Raw genomic sequence first — 13,916 nt, forward strand, 5'->3', positions numbered from 1 at the left:
ACAACCACCATCTTAGATCACCCTTGTACTACAGTAACCGTTATTATTTTCGGTTCAACCACCAAACCAAAGAAACAACCACCCTTTTTATCACCACCTTCTAACACCGCAATCACCACCATAACCATTACCATCTCACCACTTGCATAAAAAAAATAGAACATCTCATTAATATTAATTCTTTCTTGTCGTGTAAACTACAATCATCACCACCTCATCCCCTTGAACCACCACACGCCAATCTCGCCACCTCTCTTTCTACAATCACTACCATGCTTCATGAACTCCTTTTGTTGCAACTTGGATCACCACCACGGAACCACCTTAGCCATATAACCATCGAGATAATCACTATCCTCACACATCGATCTTCCTGTTTTATGTATTATTTGAAAAATCACAATGACCACCACCACTTAAACCCATCACCACCATGAAACAAATTAGGTTCGGTACAAAGTTTTCTCGTGGGTTGATACTATGTTCAACCGAACACCACCATTTTCAAACATCATCATCATAACCTGCTGCAATCGTCTAGTATTGAATTCACTGTAACTATTATATTCATCTCCTGTTTGCTGTTTGTCGCAATTCACCACCATTACAATCATCATGTTCGCTTGCCGAGGTATACACACCATGAAAGCTCACCATATCCCTCAACCTTTTAATTATTATTGCTGCAAACCACTGTCCTTTACAACCATTAAATCGCCACACAAGTCCACTGTACTTGCTATATTCTTTTTGAACAAAGTGATGATGATATGTACACTTTGGTTTTCTTTATTTTTGGTCGACAATTCAAAGACAAAGGTAACCCCACTTGTGCAACATGGGATTAAATAATTTGTAAGCTAGAATCCATGTTCGATCAACCCCTTTTAAAAATTCTGTTTTACGGATGAATCAAGACAAACCAAAGCCACGATCCAATATATATGCTCGACTTTCGATTCAATTGCTAACTACTTCTTTTACGAGTAGTTAAACATCCATTTGGTATTGTTTAAAAATTTAGTTCCTTTTTCTTTTTATGGCCCGCGAATCAATCAACACCCCATTTAATATGCTTACATTTCCTTTCACTTTTGGTTGGCCAATAATGGAGCTATTAAATTAAATGGATCCAATGTTAAATCTATTACAACTCCATCGACACAAAGGGGCCACATAATTGATGCTTTAAAACTTGATAGGTGATTATGTTAAGAAATAGAGAAGGGTGACGGTTAGGAATAATAAGAAACATGATGTTAAAATGATGGAGACAAGAAGAATATTTGGGGATAACTAACTATTGTAATTTTCTATTTTAAAATTCGATCCCAAACTCCACAAACAATTTAAGATAGGGACATTCTATTAGTAGGCCGAGACCCACTTGATCTTTCTTGAGAGCTAGTGGACCTATTCTTGTGTTAGGCTGGAATTGAATCAGTTTTTTCTTGTTGTTGGGCCGAATGGGTTTTTGGTTTAAACATAGGTTTCATATTGTTAGGAATTGGGCCGTTACCTATTTGTTCCCTATTGAAGCCCATTATCTCACTTGATTTAATGAGGGTGATAATTTTTTGAACAGCATAATGATTGATGAGGATGTTTGGGTCACGAATATGGTGATTACTATGATGATGATAAACGTATTAATTAACGGAGGTGAGATAGTTTGATGTTGAATATGGGTTAAAAGGATTTATTACGTGGACTAAAAGTAGAATATAATAGATAGAGTAACAGTTTGGGTGAATGGCGGATTAATGAGAGATCATGGGTTCGAGCCTGGGCCGGGGCGTTTATCTTTTTAAAGCTTGTTTCACTAAGGTAGCACTTTTATGATTTTTGTTATTATTATTATTATTATTATTATTATTATTATTATTATTATTATGATTATTATTATTATTATTATTATTATTATTATTATTATTATTATTATTATTATTATTATTATTATTATTATTATTATTATTATTATTATTATTATTATTATTATTATTATTATTATTATTATTATTATTATTATCAAGATTTTTATATATTATTATCATCATTTTTACTAACACTACTATTATTTATTATTATTATTAGTATCTTTATTTTTATTAAAAAATATTACAACTTTCTATTATAACTATTATTTTACCAAATAAAGTAGTAGTTATATAAAAACATATCTTAATATAATCCTATATATATAAAGATATTAATCTTAATACTTTATATTATATAAATAAACTTAGTCAATTAAATATGATATGTGTTAATATATATATACTTGATATAGGTTCGTGAATTCGAGGCCAACCCTGCATTGTTCAGTTGTTCAATATAGTCATATGTATTTTTGCTACAAAATACATTAGGTGAGTTTCATTTGCCTTTTTACCCTTTATATTTTTGGGCTGAGAATACATGCGCTGCTTTTATAACTGTTTTACGAAATAGACACGAGTAAATGAAACTACATTCTATGGCTGGATTATTAAACCGAATATGCCCTTTTTAGTCTGGTAATCTAAGAATTAGGGAACAGACACCCTAATTGACGCGAATCCTAAAGATAGATCTATCGGGCCCAACAAGCCCCATCTAAAGTACCGAATGCTTTAGTACTTCAAAATTTATATCATGTCCGAAGGAGGATCCCGGAATGATGGCGATATTCTTATATGCATATTGTGAATGTCGGTTACCAGGTGTTCAATCCATATGAATGATTATTATTGTCTCTATGCATGGTGTAGTGACCCAAACTTTTCCATGTTTATATATATATTAATTGAGATTGATATTTACATGATTAAATGTTTCCAACATGTTAAGCAATCAAACTTGTTAAGACTTGATTAATTGAAATATGTTTCATATAGACAATTGACCACCCAAGTTGACCGGTGATTCACGAACGTTAAAACTTGTAAAAACTATATGATGACATATATATGGATATATATATATACAGTTAACATGATACTATGATAAGTAAACATATCATTAAGTATATTAACAATGAACTACATATGTAAAAACAAGACTACTAACTTAATGATTTTTAAACGAGACATATATGTAACGATTATCATTGTAAAGACATTTAATGTATATATATCATATTAAGAGATATTCATACATGATAATATCATGATAATATAATAATTTAAAATCTCATTTGATATTATAAACATTGGGTTAACAACATTTAACAAGATCGTTAACCTAAAGGTTTCAAAACAACACTTACATGTAACGACTAACGATGACTTAACGACTCAGTTAAAATGTATATACATGTAGTGCTTTAATATGTATTTATACACTTTTGAAAGACTTCAATACACTTATCAAAATACTTCTACTTAACAAAAATGCTTACAATTACATCCTCGTTCAGTTTCATCAACAATTCTACTCGTATGCACCCGTATTCGTACTCGTACAATACACAGCTTTTAGATGTATGTACTATTGGTATATACACTCTAATGATCAGCTCTTAGCAGCCCATGTGAGTCACCTAACATATGTGGGAACCATCATTTGGCAACTAGCATGAAATATCTCATAAAATTACAAAAATATGAGTAATCATTCATGACTTATTTACATGAAAACAAAATTACATATCCTTTATATCTAATCCATACACCAACGACCAAAAATACCTACAAACACTTTCATTCTTCAATTTTATTCATCTAATTGATCTCTCTCAAGTTCTATCTTCAAGTTCTAAGTGTTCTTTATATATTCTACAAGTTCTAGTTACATAAAATCAAGAATACTTTCAAGTTTGCTAGCTCACTTCCAATCTTGTAAGGTGATCATCCAACCTCAAGAAATCTTTGTTTCTTACAGTAGGTTATCATTCTAATACAAGGTAATAATCATATTCAAACTTTGGTTCAATTTCTATAACTATAACAATCTTATTTCAAGTGATGATCTTACTTGAACTTGTTTTCGTGTCATGATTCTGCTTCAAGAACTTCGAGCCATCCAAGGATCCGTTGAAGCTAGATCCATTTTTCTCTTTTCCAGTAGGTTTATCCAAGGAACTTAAGGTAGTAATGATGTTCATAACATCATTCGATTCATACATATAAAGCTATCTTATTCGAAGGTTTAAACTTGTAATCACTGGAACATAGTTTAGTTAATTCTAAACTTGTTCGCAAACAAAAGTTAATCCTTCTAAATTGACTTTTAAAATCAAATAAACACATGTTCTATATCTATATGATATGCTAACTTAATGATTTAAAACCTGAAAACACGAAAAACACCGTAAAACTGGATTTACGCCGTCGTAGTAACACCGCGGGCTGTTTTGGGTTAGTTAATTAAAAACTATGATAAACTTTGATTTAAAAGTTGTTATTCTGAGAAAATGATTTTTATTATGAACATGAAACTATATCCAAAAATTATGGTTAAACTCAAAGTGGAAGTATGTTTTCTAAAATGGTCATCTAGACGTCGTTCTTTCGACTGAAATGACTACCTTTACAAAAACAACTTGTAACTTATTTTTCCGACTATAAACCTATGCTTTTTCTGTTTAGATTCATAAAATAGAGTTCAATATGAAACCATAGCAATTTGATTCACTCAAAACGGATTTAAAATGAAGAAGTTATGGGTAAAACAAGATTGGATAATTTTTCTCATTTTAGCTACGTGAAAATTGGTAACAAATCTATTCCAACCATAACTTAATCAACTTGTATTGTATATTATGTAATCTTCAGATACCATAGACACGTATACAATGTTTCAACCTATCATGTCGACACATCTATATATATTTCGGAACAACCATAGACACTCTATATGTGAATGTTGGAGTTAGCTATACAGGGTTGAGGTTGATTCCAAAATATATATAGTTTGAGTTGTGATCAATACTGAGATACGTATACACTGGGTCGTGGATTGATTCAAGATAATATTTATCGATTTATTTCTGTACATCTAACTGTGGACAATTAGTTGTAGGTTACTAACGAGGACAGCTGACTTAATAAACTTAAAACATCAAAATATATTAAAAGTGTTGTAAATATATTTTGAACATACTTTGATATATATGTATATATTGTTATAGGTTCGTGAATCAACCAGTGGCCAAGTCTTACTTCCCGACGAAGTAAAAATCTGTGAAAGTGAGTTATAGTCCCACTTTTAAAATCTAATATTTTTGGGATGAGAATACATGCAGGTTTTATAAATGATTTACAAAATAGACACAAGTACGTGAAACTACATTCTATGGTTGAATTATCGAAATCGAATATGCCCCTTTTTATTAAGTCTGGTAATCTAAGAATTAGGGAACAGACACCCTAATTGACGCGAATCCTAAAGATAGATCTATTGGGCCTAACAAACCCCATACAAAGTACCGGATGCTTTAGTACTTCGAAATTTATATCATATTCGAAGGGTGTCCCGGAATGATGGGGATATTCTTATATATGCATCTTGTTAATGTCGGTTACCAGGTGTTCACCATATGAATGATTTTTATCTCTATGTATGGGATGTGTATTGAAATATGAAATCTTGTGGTCTATTATTATGATTTGATATATATAGGTTAAACCTATAACTCACCAACATTTTTGTTGACGTTTTTAAGCATGTTTATTCTCAGGTGATTATTAAGAGCTTCCGCTGTCGCATACTTAAATAAGGACGAGATTTGGAGTCCATGCTTGTATAATATTGTGTAAAAACTGCATTCAAGAAACTTATTTTGTTATAACATATTTGTATTGTAAACCATTATGTAATGGTCGTGTGTAAACAGGATATTTTAGATTATCATTATTTGATAATCTACGTAAAGCTTTTTAAACCTTTATTGATAAAATAAAGGTTATGGTTTGTTTTAAAATGAATGCAGTCTTTGAAAAACGTCTCATATAGAGGTCAAAACCTCGTAACGAAATCAATTAATATGGAACGTTTTTTATCAATAAGAACGAGACATTTCACATGGGACGTATGTTTATGAGAAATGGAAATATGAAATCTTGTGGTCTATTAAAATTATGAAATGATTATTTATGTTAAACTAATGAACTCACCAATCTTTTGGTTGACACTTTATAGCATGTTTATTCTCAGGTACGAAAGAAATCTTCCGCTGTGCATTTGCTCATTTTAGGGATATTACTTGGAGTCATTCATGACATATTTTAAAAGACATTGCATTCGAGTCGTTGAGTTCATCAAGATTGATATTAAGTCAATTATTGTTAGATATATTATGAAATGGTATGCATGCCGTCAACTTTCGATGTTATGAAATATTGTCTTTTCAAAAACGAATGCAATGTTTGTAAAATGTATCATATAGAGGTCAAGTACCTCGTGATGTAATCAACTATTGTGAATCATTTATAATCGATATGGACTTCATCCGGATGGATTAGGATGGGTCTCTACAGTTGGTATCAGAGCGGTGGTCTTAGCGAACCATGTCTTGCATTAGTGTGTCTAACTGATAATTGTTTAGATGCATTAGTGAGTCTGGACTTCGACCGTGTCTGCATGTCAAAAGTTTTGCTTATCATTTCTAGTCGGAAATCATCTGCTTATCATCCTTAGGAAATTACCTGCTTATCATTCTTAGTCTAGACACGTCTTACTGCCTCTATTGCATATACAGTGTATAGATAAATTCATATTTTAGCGAATCTGTTATTGTTACCATTGCCTGACAGCTTCCGTAGATTCCTCCGTAACTTATGGGATTTTAGTATTATATATGCATATGTAAATTATGTATTGCAGGGTACTAATCTACATCCTATAATCTATTTCTTATCGAAAATCCTTCATCTGATCGTACGAGATGAATCCCACAACCAGTTCGAATTCCTCGGATTCTGACAGCTATTCTGATATGGAGTTTCGCCTAAGCTCCGAAAGTAGTGTCACCAGAATGAATCAGCCAACCAGCCATCCCCAATTCATCGGATGGGTTCGTAGTCAACTTAATCAATGCAGACGAGAATAAGTCGATCCTTTTCGCCAACCGAATTCACCTCTTGACGAAGAACCTGAAGCACTTACCGGCGAACCTGTTCGTAATACCATTTTCTCTCTAAGTTCCAGAATATCTCGTCACGATTATATACTATCTCAAATTCTAAATCTTATTAATCTACTCGTTCCGATCGACAATCATCCCGGTGTAATAGAAGAAGTTAACGAACTTCGCGCTCGAGTAATCAATTTGGAGAATATGGTGCAAAACTTACCAGCTTCAGCAACATCAACAGTACCGTCACCACCAACAACAGCAATATCCACATCCCATACCTCGACGTTACAATCTGTATCTCGAACATCAACATCATACGTACCATAGATACCAAGGAGTACCAACAACAATGAACGATGAAGTATTGATCCATAACTTCATTGAAGTAATATTCTGCGAAGAATATGTGATTCCTAATAGTTTTAGAGATTACTTATTCTAGCTCAAACCGAAAATCATATGAGTTTAATATCATAATAACTCATTAAATCTATGATTACATCTGAAGAAAATATATATGCAAGTATATATTTTCATAAAGATTGTAATTAAAATTCTTTTGTAACAACTGTTAATGGTGAAAATATTTTAACGGGTAGGTAATACCAGAGGAATATTTAGATTACACATTAATAAGTTACACTGTACATTCTTCAATTTAGATTCAGCAGTCATTAACAACACCGCTCAAATCCACACATATACGTATCCGTTCACCAAATAACAACTATTTTCATTCAAATTCAATTTCATATTCGGATTTGGACCGATCAGAATCCAAGTCAAAATTTGACAAGTGGCATAATGAAGAAAATAATGAACAAAATAAAATTGATTAGTAACTAATTAATTAAACTACGTAAAATTTAAAACCTTTACTAATCAAATCCTAGCAGACTGTTCCTAGCTAACTGTTCCTATATGACTATATCCTTATAATATACTAGTTTTGGTTGAACTATTGGAATATTGGACTACTATCATGGACAATTAAAAAGTATTAAAAGAGTAGGAAATATTAATTACAACACATTTTGAATTAAAAGATCCTAAATAAATTACATATACTACAGTTAAATATTTCCTCAAGTTGCCACTTGATTTCATCTTAAACTTCGCTTGTATCATGACTATTACAATCTGCGTTCAAACCTTTCATGATTCTTGAAGACCCCTCAATCTACAGGATGAACCAACCGCACTTCGTCCACGAAAGAAAAGATTGATGCATATAGTTATGTACCTAAAAAACTCTCGAAAACTGAGTAAACGTCTAACACATAGCTGTGCTAATTCCTTTAGTGTTATTATTACCCAAAATAACCTTGCAGTTCTTTTTCAAAATAGCCAAATTTATCACAGCTTCAACAAATCAACTTCGCCTTCCATTCGAATTAGCCTTATTATAACCTCGATATATAAGTTTGCCTGTCATCATCGTTACCAGAGAACCGTTTATATTTCACCACATTAGCAGTAAAATTACTAGCAACTTCAATGAATTTGGATTTTCTGAAAAATCATTATATTCATTGAAACCCCATCGTGTATTCATCTATACCCTGTAACTATAATTGCCATACCAATTACCGATAATCAGCAATCAGTATTTCGAATCTCGTAGCATTTCTACATCAATAGTTATATGTATACATATAACAATTATCTCCTCGAATTACGATCTTCAATTCTGAAATTTTGAAAAGACACTCAGCCTACGAATCAATACATTGAACTTTGAAAAAGCTGAATGAAGCAGCAGAAACTGTAGGCAACCGTAAACAACCTTAGTCGTCGGAAGTTTGATGATAAAGAATAGTATGTTGGAAAAGCTCAGAAAAATTGGAACTAGAAAATGGATTGAGCTAACCACGAAGGAGACCAAGGACAAATACAAGGACCAAACCCTGTATTCAAAGAATCCAGGTAATTCAGAATCCGATGAAATCTTTAGAGAATATCTTGCTCCGAGGTCATATTAAAAATCTTGCGGAAAATTTTTGTTCATCAACCTTCGAACTTATAAATTCCAAAATATCATCATAAATATCTTCGATATTTCTGAGGATATTTTCATAAATATTCTTGTCCGAAATTATTTATCTCTTAGTGCTATCTATATTACATCATAAAGGAAACTACTTTAGTTTCTAAATTTCTGGAAAATTCGAAATTGAATTATGAATGATTTTGAAGTAGTGTTGGAAATTGATGCATGAGTTAGTATAATATAATGACACTTGATCAACGTGATTATATTACAATAGGTCATGCTGAGTTTCTAATGAAACGTGATGATTCACAGTTCATAACGTCATCATGTTCCATATTACATAACTCTTTCATTTTACTTAACTTCCGAACATATCAAGAATATATATTCTTGATAGTTCTATCTTCCGTGATTCCGGTAATTTAACAAACCAAATCGTGCTATTATCTTTCTTTTCTGCTATTAATCTTAGTTATATTCTTTCGAACTTCATACACACAAACCGAGACGTCTTGATCGCTTTAATTCAGGTCGGGAAGAGAAAACAAAAGTATGGAGCTCCAAAATATAAGCACGACAACAACAATGGAAATTACAAACCGTGTATATCAATGTGTATGTCAACATAAAGACACGGGAGAATAATAAGCACTATAACCCCCAAGAGCGAAGAAAAAGTAAATATATTCCTCCGGAGGTAAATGGAAAAGAAGAATGACAGATGCGATAGTTAGGAAAATATCAAGAATCAGAACTGGATGAAGCATTTCCACAATATTTTGGAAGTATGAATGGAGGAAGGAAGTATAGGAATGGTGAGAATACTGGAACGGAAGAAGTTCATTTATAGTGAAAATATCAGACGGAGCAATCGAGGCAGATCAACACATTTAATTAAAGAGATCTTAATTTCCATCAATCCTGAATAATCAGATCTTATATAATTCCAAGATTTTCCTTTAAATCCCTTAAATTCCGAAATTCAACAGAGACAATGTCAAAAGTTAAGACAAAACATTATTTCTACAATTCAATCTTTTGTGATAGCTTCATTCATGCTCTTAAAATAATTGAATTGTTTTATCCATATTACTCAATGATGATAAAACTCTATTTATCAACTCATACTCATCATGAAAACATTTTTAATGTTAGCCACGACCACCTCACTCAAATTTCGGGACGAAATTTCTTTAACGGGTAGGTACTGTGACGACCCGGAAATTTACGACCAAATTTAAACTTAATCTTTATATGATTTTGACACGATAAGCAAAGTCTGTAATATTGAAATCTCAAAAACTTTGCACTGTGTTCATGTATTCATTTACCCTTCGACTGCTCTCGACGATTCACGAACAACTAATTGTAAATAGATACATATATATATTTAAATTTAAATATAAATAAATATATATAATAATTAGAATCATTTAATTTGTTACATTATTATTAATATTACTAACATTATTGTTATCATTATTAATATCATTATTATTATAGTTAGTAGTAAAATTTTATTTAGTTATTATTATGAATATTATTATTATTATTATTAATATTTTGATATTATTATTAATATTAGTATTAATTCTATTATTATTATTATTATTGGTATTTTGATTATTATTAATATTTATAGTTATTAAAATATTAATATTAAATGTTATATATATAAAAGCAAACATATACGCTTTATTAATTGATATCACTCATTGTTCTTTTAGTTATTTGTACCTTTCTGTTTGTCTGAGATTCCTTGCTGATCACATACACTAATTAATCAATCAATGATTCACAAAAATTTAAATTAGTTACTATGCTTCACTGTATATAATTGAACTTATGATTGACTTTCTGTTTCCCTTCCATTTCAATCAATTCATTACATCTCTATCTCTCCACATTTTCTATTACAAAATTATAATATATTATTATCTCTAGTACTATTATATACATATAAAATAAATATAAATATCATCCATGTGTATAAGAACAAACAAAACACAAGACACCAAGAACAACCTCCATCACCTTGATTCACTCTTAAACCACAACCACCATCTTAGATCACCCTTGTACTACGGCAACCGTTATTATTTTCGGTTCAACCACCAAACCAAAGAAACAACCACCCTTTTTATCACCACCTTCTAACACCGCAATCACCACCATAACCATTACCATCTCACCACTTTCATAAAAAAAAATCGAACATCTCGTTAATATTAATTCTTTCTTGTCGTGTAAACTACAATCATCACCACCTCATCCCCTCGAACCACCACACGCCAATCTCGCCACCTCTCTTTCTACAATCACTACCATGCTTCATGAACTCCTTTTGTTGCAACTTGGATCACCACCACCGAACCACCTTAGCCATATAACCATCGAGATAATCACTATCCTCACACATCGATCTTCCTGTTTTACGTATTATTTGAAAAATCACAATAACCACCACCACTTAAACCCATCACCACCATGAAACAAATTAGGTTCGGTACACTATTTTCTCGTGGGTTGATACTATGTTCAACCGGACACCACCATTTTCAAACATCATCATCATAACCTGCTACAATCGTCTAGTATTGAATTCACTGTAACTATTATATTCATCTCCTATTTGCTGTTTGTCGCAACTCACCACCATTACAATCATCATGTTCGCTAGCCGAGGTATAAACACCATGAAAGCTCACCATCTCCCTCAACCTTTTAATTATTATTGCTGCAAACCACTGTCCTTTACAGCCATTAAATCGCCACACAAGTCCACTATACTTGCTATATTCTTTTTGAACAAAGTTATGATGATATGTACACTTTGGTTTTCTTTATTTTTGGTCGACAATTCAAAGACAAAGGTAACCCCACTTGTGCAACATGGGATTAAATAATTTGTAAGCTAGAATCCATGTTCGATCAACCCCTTTTAAAAATTCTGTTTTACAGATGAATCAAGACAAACCAAAGCCACGATCCAATATATATGCTCGACTTTTGATTCAATTGGTAACTACTTCTTTTACGAGTAGTTAAACATCCATTTGGTATTGTTTAAAAATTTAGTTCCTTTTTCTTTCTATGGTCCCCGAATCAATCAACACCCCATTTAATATGCTTACATTTCCTTTCACTTTTGGTTGGCCAATAATGGAGCTATTAAATTAAATGGATCCAATGTTAAATCTATTACAACTCCATCGACACAAAGGGGCCACATAATTGATGCTTTAAAACTTGATAGGTGATTATGTTAAGAAATAGAGAAGGGTGACGGTTAGGAATAATAAGAAACATGATGTTAAAATGATGGAGACAAGAAGAATATTTGGGGATAACTAACTATTGTATTTTTCTGTTTTAAAATTTGATCCCAAACTCCACAAACAATTTAAGATAGGGACATTCTATTAGTAGGCCGAGACCCACTTGATCTTTCTTGAGAGCTAGTGGACCTATTCTTGTGTTAGGCTGGAATTGAATCAGTTTTTTCTTGTTGTTGGGCCGAATGGGTTTTTGGTTTAAACATAGGTTTCATATTGTTAGGAATTGGGCCGTTACCTATTTGTTCCCTATTGAAGCCCATTATCTCACTTGATTTAATGAGGGTAATAATTTTTTGAACAGCATAATGATTGATGAGGATGTTTGGATCACGAATATGGTGATTACTATGATGATGATAAACGTATTAATTAATGGAGGCGAGATAGTTTGATGTTGAATATGGGTTAAAAGGATTTATTACGTGGATTAAAAGTAGAATATAATAGATAGAGTAACGGTTTGGGCGAGTGGCGGATTAATGAGAGATCATGGGTTCGAGCCTGGGCCGGGGCGTTTATCTTTTTAAAGCTTTTTTCACTAAGGTAGCACTTTTATGATTTTTGTTATTATTATTATTATTATTATTATTATTATTATTATTATTATTATTATTATTATTATTATTATTATTATTATTATTATTATTATGATTATTATTATTATTATCAAGATTTTTATATATTATTATCATCATTTTTACTAACACTACTATTATTTATTATTATTATTAGTATCTTTATTTTTATTAAAAAATATTACAACTTTCTATTATAACTATTATTTTACCAAATAAAGTAGTAGTTATATAAAAACATATCTTAATATAATCATATATATATAAAGATATTAATCTTAATACATTATATAATATAAATAAACTTAGTCAATTAAATATGATATGTGTTAATATATATGCATGATATAGGTTCGTGAATTCGAGGCCAACCCCGCATTGTTCAGTTGTTCAATATAGTCATATGTATTTTTACTACAAAATACATTAGGTGAGTTTCATTTGCCTTTTTACCCTTTAAATTTTTGGGCTGAGAATACATGCGCTGCTTTTATAACTGTTTTACGAAATAGACACGAGTAAATGAAACTACATTCTATGGCTGAATTATTAAACTGAATATGCCCCTTTTTAGTCTGGTAATCTAAGAATTAGGGAACAGACACCCTAATTGACGCGAATCCTAAAGATAGATCTATTGGGCCCAACAAGCCCCATCCAAAGTACCGGATGCTTTAGTACTTCGAAATTTATATCATGTCCGAAGGAGGATCCTGGAATGATGGGGATATTCTTATAGGCATATTGTGAATGTCAGTTACCAGGTGTTCAATCCATATGAATGATTATTATTGTCTCTATGCATGGGACGTATGTTTATGAGAAATGGAAATATGAAATCTTGTGGTCTATTAAAATTATGAAATGATTATTTATGTTAAACTAATGAACTCACCAACCTTTTGGTTGACACTTTATAGCATGTTTATTCTCAGGTACGAAAGAAATCTTCC

The sequence above is a fragment of the Rutidosis leptorrhynchoides genome, chromosome 1, assembly GCF_046630445.1.
Source record: "Rutidosis leptorrhynchoides isolate AG116_Rl617_1_P2 chromosome 1, CSIRO_AGI_Rlap_v1, whole genome shotgun sequence".
Lineage (NCBI taxonomy): Eukaryota > Viridiplantae > Streptophyta > Magnoliopsida > Asterales > Asteraceae > Rutidosis > Rutidosis leptorrhynchoides.